Source organism: Phoenix dactylifera, unplaced genomic scaffold, assembly GCF_009389715.1.
Source record: "Phoenix dactylifera cultivar Barhee BC4 unplaced genomic scaffold, palm_55x_up_171113_PBpolish2nd_filt_p 000814F, whole genome shotgun sequence".
NCBI classification, from domain to species: domain Eukaryota; kingdom Viridiplantae; phylum Streptophyta; class Magnoliopsida; order Arecales; family Arecaceae; genus Phoenix; species Phoenix dactylifera.
In genome coordinates, this window is record NW_024068181.1 from 29,920 (window position 1) to 39,892 (window position 9,973).

Consider the following 9,973-nt stretch of genomic DNA (forward strand, 5'->3'; position numbering starts at 1 on the left):
CCTAAGATCACCATAGTATCTTGTGCACATAAATTCATATTTTGGTTTACACTCATTTATGACAGTAAGTTGTGTACAAGTTCTTCTGGATATGGTGGATTGTGTGCGAAGGTTATGAGTAGGTCAACAAGAAATTAATCACTTCTAGTAAGAAAAGATCGCATCCTATTTATTCTAATCATATGATAATTCAGGAAGCCTTTGATCAAAGCAGAATGAAAATTAGAAAGAGTTTCTAATATTTTATTATTCGAATTATCATTAGAAGATTGAGAAATATATATGAATATGAAATTGAGTTTGACATATATTCATACTCATATACATATTTGGGATGCAGTTTGATTGAAGTATTGAATTGCACGGTAACTTGTCACTGAAGGTTATTTTTGGTATTTCGACCAAATTGCATATTTTTCGGGTAGACATAACACATTGCTAGACGTCAATCTTGTCTTATAGATTTAATCGAATTAAAGAGTTTAATTCGATCACCAATTAGAAAAAATTCTAATTGTTAAGTTTGGATTCGCGCAGTTTGGACTTAAATCGATTAGAAGAGTTCTAATCAAGTTGGGTCAACTCGCACTCACACCTATTGCTGGCTAAGTATGGAACCCAATGGGTCACACACAAGGAAATTTATCAAGGGTCTAATTTGATTAGATCATGTTCTAATATGGGATAACCAAGAGTTGGCACCTAATTGGCTTGGTTTGAGTCTAATTGGATTAGATTTGATAAATCATTCAATCTAGACCGTTAGATCTTGATCTACCGTTGGATGAAGACATAATGGAGAGTTGGTTTAACCCAATTGGATTGGGTTAGAGGATGGCTATCATAATTGACCATTGAATCTTAATCCCACCATTGGATGAAGACATAATGGGTCAAGTGAATGGCGCCTTGCATTGGAGCCCTTGGATCATCATCATGAAAGATCAAGAGGTGAGGCGTGATGGACATGTGATTGGCATGTGATGTTGACTTGGTCAAAATATGGCACCACATGAAAGGACATATCATTTGATACACCTCTTCACTTGATCTGCGCCTCCTCTTATTTGATATGGCCCTTTAGATGATGCCCTTTCATGAGAGAATGTGTGGATGAGATGCATCCCTTGAAGATGCATCCCTACGCCTATTATAAATTGGCTAGCGCTCCATGGGTTTTATTATTCCAACTCCACCGCATTCTCTCTCCCTTATCCCTTCTTCTTACAAGGCATTGTCTCTTTCTAGCATTGCTTCTAGGGTGTCCTAATCCAAGACAAGGTGGTCTTCTTTAGGACAAAAGTGTGGAGTGATTGATTAAAACCCCATTTGATTTTGATGAGCTCAAAGCATTTGAGTATATCTTGTGATTACTAATGAATTCAATTGAGTGTTTCAGTGAAAATCCTGTCCAAGTGTATCTAGATTTGGTTCATAGTATTTTGGATAAGTTAAGAAGTCTGCTGAACTAAAGTCTGAGACTCGAGTCGACTCCCGAGTATCACGAGTCGACTCCAAGCGTATCAAGTTCACTGGCACGAGCTCGAGTCGACTCCAGATCAGTACGAGTCGACTCCGACTGAGAACAGACAGAAGGACAGAAAGCTTCATCTCAGAACCTGTCAACGAGTCGACTCCTGAAGTGCGCGAGTCGACTCCAATGTTCACCGAGTCGACTCCAGGAAAGTAAGAGTCGACTCCAAGCAGTCACAGGCAGAAAAGTCAGAGAACGATTTTCGGACTCTGAGATTCGAGTCGACTCCCGCAATACGCGAGTCGACTCCGAGACTGAGCGACCATCGACAGACAGAAAACCATGTTACTGCCTCTGAGATTCGAGTCGACTCACAGACAGCTCGAGTCGACTCCGAGACAAGCTTCACGTCAAAAGGCAGAAGACCAACTTTCGAAAACTGAGAGCCGAGTCGACTCCAAGGAGGTTCAAGTCGACTCCAAGACTGGATGAGCCAAAAGACAGAGAATCGGGAGTTCGGGCTCTGAGATTCGAGTCGACTCCAAGGACAGTCGAGTCGACTCGAGTGGACAAAATTCAAAATTGGATCCACGGACTTCAGTGGATGAGCCGACTCCAAAATTGCCAGGTCAGCTCCAGAAGTTGGCGAGTCGACTCCGAGTCAAGACGAGTCGACTCCCAGTCGTGACGGCAACTTTAATTCAAATTTGGAACAGTTGCCGAGTCGACTCCGGAAAAGCTTGAGTCGACTTCCGCTACAGCCGAGTCGACTCCTGATCGCGCGAGTCGACTCCAACCCACCAACGGTCATATTGTCAGGCTGCGCAGAGTGTGCAGAACGGCCAGAAAAAGCAGAGTAGCGGCTAGTTTCCGTGGGGGTTGGCTTAAATAGCCACAGAGGACTGTAGCAAGGCAGAGAACAGATATTCCACTCCAAGCATTCAAGTTTTCAAGCTCTCCAAGTGCTCTTAAACGAAAAAGGGGAGATCTGCATTTACTGCTCCAACAACTTCTTCCCAACAATCAAAGCTTCCTCCTCCTGCATTCAAGTCGACCACTCTTTCAAGAGGAGACCGGAGTTCCAGAAGCCATACCTCTTCACCAGCTTAAAAGCGTTTGAGGGCTTCTAACTCCTTTACGATTATATTGTTTTAAATCTGCTTTTTGAGAAGCTATTTTCTGTTTTCTTCTATCTCTTGTATTTACTTGATTCAATCGGGGGATTGAATTAAGGGGTTTAAGGTTGGTTGGTGAGCCAAGTTAAAACCAACGTGTGTAAGGGTTTGATTGTGAGCCCGGGAAAACAATCGGGGTTGGTTCTAGTCGGTGAGCCTGGGAAAACCGACCGAGTTCGTTGTGAGCTCGTAAAACAACAAGTTTGGTTGTGAGCTTGCAAAACAACCGGCTGTAATCCAAGGGGGTTATAGTGAAATTCCCAAGTGAGACTTGGGGAGTGGACGTAGGAGCAAGGGTTAGCTCCGAACCACTATAAAACTTTGTGTTTGTAGTGCATTGTCTCTCATCTTCTTCCCCGCACATTACTCACAGCACTAGGCTTTAATTAAATAACTTGCTATAGTTTTTAATTAATCATCCACAAAGTTTTAATTAGCCAAATTATTTTAAAAACCCAATTCACCCCCCCCCCCCCTCTTGGGTTGTCTATCTGGGCAACAAGTGGTATCAGAGCCAAAAACTCTTCCACTCAAGAGTTAAAAGATCAAAATGACAACCCCATTTGGATCTTCTCACATTGAGGGTTAGTCCACCCAAAGACCCCCTTTCTTCAATGGATCTGACTACTCATACTGGAAGGCTAGGATGAGAATATTCATCCAAGCCCAAGACTATGAGTTGTGGTCCATTGTAGTAAATGGGCCATACATCCCATCCATTTACGTAGATGGTGTTAAGGTACCTAAACTAGAAATGGACTGGGATGAACATGACATGAGGAAGGCACAATTAAACTCTAAAGCAATGAATGTCTTCTATTGTGCCTTAGACCGTAATGAATTCAATAGGATTTCAACTTGTAATTCAGCAAAAGAAATTTGGGACAGACTTGAAGTGACCCATGAGGGCACGAATCAAGTCAAGGAATCCAAAATAAACATCTTGGTTCATAAATATGAACTATTTAAAATGGATTCAAATGAAACAATCACATCCATGTTCACTAGGTTTACTGATATTATCAATTGTCTAAAAAGCCTTGGCAAGAACTATACTAACAGTGAGCTTGTCAGGAAAATCCTTCGGTGTCTACCAAGGTCGTGGGAAGCTAAAGTGACAGCAATCCAAGAAGCCAAGGACTTGAACAAACTACCACTTGAGGAGCTTCTTGGATCCCTCATGACGCACGAGCTCACCATGAAACAACACAACGAGGAAGAGTCCTCCCATAAGAAAAAGGTAATAGCCCTTAAATCTACTTCTTCTAACAAGGACTTGTCTTGCAGAAGCAGCAGTGAAGAAGAAGAAGATGAGGAAGATGGTGGTGAGGCTCTTCTTGTGCGTAAGTTCAAGAAATTCATCAACCACAAGAAGTCCTATCATCAAAGGAGAGGCCCCTCAAATTCCTACCGCAAAGACAAAGGTAAGGAAAGGGAAAATGAGGGGATTGGTTGTTACGAGTGCAAGAAGCCGGGTCACATAAGAGCGGAGTGCCCCTTACTGAAGAAGGGGAGTAAGTACAAGAAGAAAAAGGCACTTGTCACTACCCTATCGGACTCCGACTCATCATCCTCCTCATCAGATGAAGAACAAGAAGAGAAGGCCAATTTCTGCTTCATGGCCAACGAAAACGAGGAGTGTCTTGCAGCCAAGGTCAACAAGAACTGCTGGTATTTGGATAGTGGCTGATCAAGGCACATGACGGGTGATAAAGACCAATTTTTCACCCTTGAAACCAAGAAGGGAGGTGCTGTGACGTTTGGAGACAACAACCAAGGTCACATCATTGGTGTTGGTAAAGTTCAAATCACCCCTTCTACTTTTATAGATAATGTTAGATATGTTGATGGTCTTAAACATAACTTGTTAAGCATTAGTCAATTATGTGATAAAGGATATGATGTTATGTTTAAACCATCACTATGTATTATAACAAATCCTAATGATAATAGTTTAGTTTTTAAAGGGATTAGACGTGGAAATGTATATGTTGTAGACCTAGAAGATCTTGCAAAACATAACCAATGTCTAGTTGTAAATGAAACTAAAGATAATGATGCTAGTTGGTTATGGCACCGTAAGTTAGGTCATGCAAGCATGGACACAATAACTAAATTAGTTAAAAGAGATTCCGTGATAGGTTTGCCAAAGTTAAAATTTGAAAAGAACAAAATCTGTGAAGCATGTCAATTTGGCAAACAATCTAGGAATTCTTTTAAACCCATAAAATGTGTCTCTACCTCTAGGCCTCTAGAATTATTACACATGGACCTATTTGGTCCAACTAGAACAACAAGCCTAGGTGGAAATAAATATGGTCTAGTCATAGTAGATGATTACTCTAGGTACACATGGGTCATGTTTCTAGCACATAAGGACCAAGCATTTTCAATGTTTAAAAAGTTCCATAAGGAAGTAACTGTTGGGAACCCGCCCATGCCGCTGATATTTCAAAAATTAAATCAGGTGGCAGCGGAAGAGGCATGTGCGGGATCGACGTTCATCGCATGAACGTTGTTTCGAGACCTTTCGTAATTAGGTAAGAATTAAAACTTTTAAAACTATTAGGAAGATCAAATCTTCACCTTGCGCGGGTAGATGATCACCGCAAATCTGAATTCGTGGTTTTGGAAGAGGGTTCGCTTGAAGCCGTTCAAACGTCCGGCCTCTACGGGTATCCACACGAAGCAAGATCCGATCCAAGCTCTCTATCTCACCGGGGTGCTAGCTCCCTTGCAGAGATAGCTTTGATGGCTGATGTCCTCTCTTTCAATCAACTCTTGATTGCACTAGAGAGGAGGAAGAAGAAGGATCTTTGAAGAAGAACCAAAGCCTGACTGCAGCCCTTTTATTTTCCTTGCGCTGGAGGAAGAAAGCAAGGATGGAGGAGGGCCGCCAATCACCTTCTTTTTATTCCTTGCTTGCGGCTGAAGATGGAGAAGGAGGAGAAGGAGGCCACGGCTGCAAGGAGAGGGAGAGCTCTTCTACCTAGGGCGCCGGCCTCATGCCTCCTTATAAAGCCATCTAGGGCTCCTACAATCTAGGAGCCCTAGACATATTGCCTAAGAGGGAAGGGGGGCGCCGGCCCCTCTCTTCATGCCGCACACAAGGAGAGGAGGAGGGGCGTGATCCCTCCTTCTTGTGATGCCCTAATCCTCTTCCAAAGAGGATTGGGTGCCTCTCTTATGGTTAAGTCCTAATCTAATTAGGATTGACCATATTGGGTTCAATCTACGCTAGTCCTAATCCAATTAGGACTTGAATGAACCATGACTCAATTGAACTCTTCAATCCTAATTCAATTAGGAGTCATGTTGATTCATTAGATTATTAATTAATTTAGACTTAAGGAATCCTAATCCAATTAGGATTTGTTTAATTTTAGTCCTAATCCAATTAGGACTCTATTTGAATCCGTAATCCTAATCCAATTAGGATTTCTAGGAATCCTACTCCAAGTAGGAATCCAATTTTGATTCAAAATTCCTAATCTCATTAGGATTGTAGGAATCCTATTCTAAGTAGGAATTTCAGTCCTACTCCAACTAGGATTCCCAGCCCTAATCCAATTAGGACTCTAGGAATCCTACCCGAAGTAGGATTTGTGTTTAAGTCTAATTAATTAATTTCCTTTGTTCCTTCTTCAACTTCTTATCAATCAAATTGATTACTTGTGATTCCTAATCACAATTTCAACCATCGGATCGGTCAATACTTCTAGTGTGTGTGACCCCATAGGTTCTATTCTGACTGGTAGTGAGATATATTGTGATCTCTATCACTATATCATTGAAAACTCCTTTCAATGGGTTGGAACGATTCCAACTCAACTCATTAGGGTTTATCGATCATCAAGATAATCCCTATGAGTCCCACCATCCACCAGTGACACCTAGCAGCATGTAGTGGCTACCCAGCAAAATGGAATGATGAACCTCTAGGTGCAGTTAACGTGTGATACAGTCCTACTATCGTGGATCCCTACAGGACGGAGGTCATGGACAACTCGTCAAACCCCATCGTCTGTCATATGTCAAGATTTATTCGACTTGAGTTCGATAGTGGAAAACTCTTTCTCCACTTTACTGCCCTGGCCAAGGTCTTAGAACTCAGTCTAACAAATCACATAGGATCACTCCTCTTCTATCAAGGTCGATAGATTCCTTATAGGTGCATACCCTACTCCTACAGTGAACCTACTGCAGCCAATCTACACTGCATGGACCCATATGGCTAGAGACCATGTATGTGTGCAGTCAAACTACAATAACCTCACTGTGAGTAGCCGAAGCACCGCAGGTCAAAGGACCAGTCACACTACTGCAACATCAAGCAAGTCACTGACGAGTGGATAGACATCCAAGTGACTTCTTGTCTTGGTCACGCTCAGTACCCTTGTTCTCTAACAAGCACCTGCACTATCACTTCAGTGTCCCTACACTGTGGACTCAAGTCTCGTCCATCCAGAAGAAAAGTGATCTGTGCACTGATCGGATCAATCACCGTCCTCGTGATGATCCATTGATCAGGAGCATTTAGAAATTAATCACCAATGATACATGGCTTAAATTCTCAACTCTTGAGAATATGTATCATCATCTTATTAATTTCTTGGACGATTCATAGACACATAAACAATATGAATGAAAAGACGCCTTTTATTTATTCAATAATAAATAGTCAAGTACAAAATTATGTCTCTAGAATCAACAATGTGTCAGCCAATTTGGCTTCTAGGGCATACATCTAACAGTAACAAATGCTAGAGACTCTTCAGTCATAGCCATTAGAAGTGACCATGGTACCGAATTCGAAAATCAATTATTTGATGAATTTTGTAGTAAAAAGGGGATAACCCATAATTTTTCTGCACCTAGGACACCACAACAAAATGGAGTTGTGGAAAGGAAGAATAGAACTCTAGAGGAAATGGCTAGAACGATGTTATGTGAAAGTAACCTCCCTAAGTACTTTTGGGGAGAAGCCATTAATACTTCTTGCCATATATTAAATAGAGTTTTATTAAGACCCATTATAAAGAAAACACCTTATGAACTGTGGAAAAACAGAAAACCAAAAGTTAACTATTTTCATGTTTTTGGATGTAGGTGTTTTGTACATAATAATGGGAAAGATAATCTAGGGAAATTTGATCCTAAATCTGATGAAGGAATATTCCTAGGTTATTCTACAACTAGTAAAGCCTATAGAATCTTTAATAAAAGAACCCTAGTTATAGAAGAATCTATACATGTTGTTTTTGATGACTCTAGTGACATCTCATCTAGTAAGAAGGTTAATTTTGATGATGATATTGAAATACTTGAAGAAAAGATAGATGAGATGGGATTACAAGATGATAATCAAAAGTTGATTGAAGGAGAATCGTCAAACCAAGAGCCTATAGTGGATCATGGGCTAGCTAAAGCTTGGAGGTATGCTCACGGGCATCCTAAAGAACTAATTCTAGATGATCCATCACAACCGGTTAGGACTAGAGCATCCCTTAGGAATTTGAATAATCATCTAGCTTTTGTTTCACACTTTGAGCCCAAACATATAGAAGAAGCCGAAAATGATGTAAATTGGATAAATGCAATGCAAGAAGAACTAAATCAATTTACTAGAAACAAGGTTTGGGATCTAGTGGAGAGACCTTCTGAATATCCAATTATAGGTACTAAATGGATATATAAAAATAAGCGAGATGAAAATGGAATTGTTATAAGGAATAAGGCTAGACTAGTAGCAAAGGGTTATAATCAAGAAGAAGGCATAGATTTTGATGAAACCTTTGCTCCCGTAGCTAGACTTGAGGCAATTAGACTTCTATTAGCATATGCATGCTCTAAGGACTTCAAACTATATCAAATGGATGTAAAGAGTGCTTTTCTAAATGGGTATATAAATGAGGAAGTGTATGTAGAACAACCTCCTGGTTTTGAAAATCATCAATACCCTAATCATGTGTATAAACTGAAAAAAGCACTTTATGGATTAAAACAAGCACCTAGAGCATGGTATGAGAGACTTAGTAAATTCCTATTAGAACATGAATTCTCTAGGAGAAATGTAGATACAACATTATTTCTGAAAAGGCAAAATAAGGATATGTTATTAGTACAGATTTATGTTGATGATATCATTTTCGGTGCTACTAACAATCGCCTCTGCGAGGAATTTGCTGATTTGATGCAGAGTGAGTTTGAGATGAGCATGATGGGAGAGCTGAACTACTTCCTCGGGCTTCAAATCAAACAATCTGAAGGAGGCATCTTCATCAATCAAGCAAAATATATCAAGGAGATGCTCAAGAAGTTTGATATGGAGGGAAACAAGTCAATCAACACCCCCATGAGCTCATCATGTAAGTTAGACCAAGATGAATCAGGTAAATCTGTAAATCAAAAACTTTATAGAGGTATGATAGGTTCTTTACTGTATCTTACTGCAAGTAGACCTGATATTATGTTTAGTGTGTGCATGTGTGCTAGATATCAGGCTAATCCTAAAGAATCACACCTAGCTGCAGTTAAGAGAATATTTAAATACTTAATAGGAACTAAGAACATAGGGCTATGGTACTCTAAAGAATCCAGCATAAACTTAATAGGGTACACAGATTCAGACTTCGCTGGATGTAAGCTTGATAGAAAAAGTACCAGCGGGTCGTGTCAGTTTCTAGGAGAAAACCTAATCTCATGGTTTAGCAAGAAACAAAACTCGGTTGCATTATCTACTGCAGAAGCTGAATATGTGGCAGCCGGGAGTTGTTGTGCTCAAATCTTGTGGATTAAACAACAATTAGAAGATTATGACATTAAACAAGATAAAATCCCCATTAATTGTGATAATACAAGTGCCATAAATCTAACTAAAAATCCAATTCAACATTCAAGAACTAAACACATTGAGATAAGACATCACTTCATAAGAGATCATGTATTGAATGGTGATGTGTCACTCCAATTTGTTTGTACTGATAATCAATTAGCAGATATTTTTACAAAACCCCTAAGTGAAGAGAGGTTTAGTGTGCTTAGGAGGGGATTAGGAGTGATTGATCCATCCTAGTGGGTTTTTCACTAGATTAATTGATTTTGATGATTAGAATGAGGTTAAAATAGAGTTTCTATGCAGTGATCATCAAATCAGTCCTTAATTAGGTGATTTTCCCTCATTTGGCACGATTATGGCATGGTTTTTAGGTGCGTGCCAAGGTTAGAGACGACTCGAGTAAGTTTCAGAGCCGACTCCTGAGGGGGAGTCGACTCGCGCATTCGCGGGAGTCGACTCGCAAAGTTGGCAGCTGAGGGGGAGTCG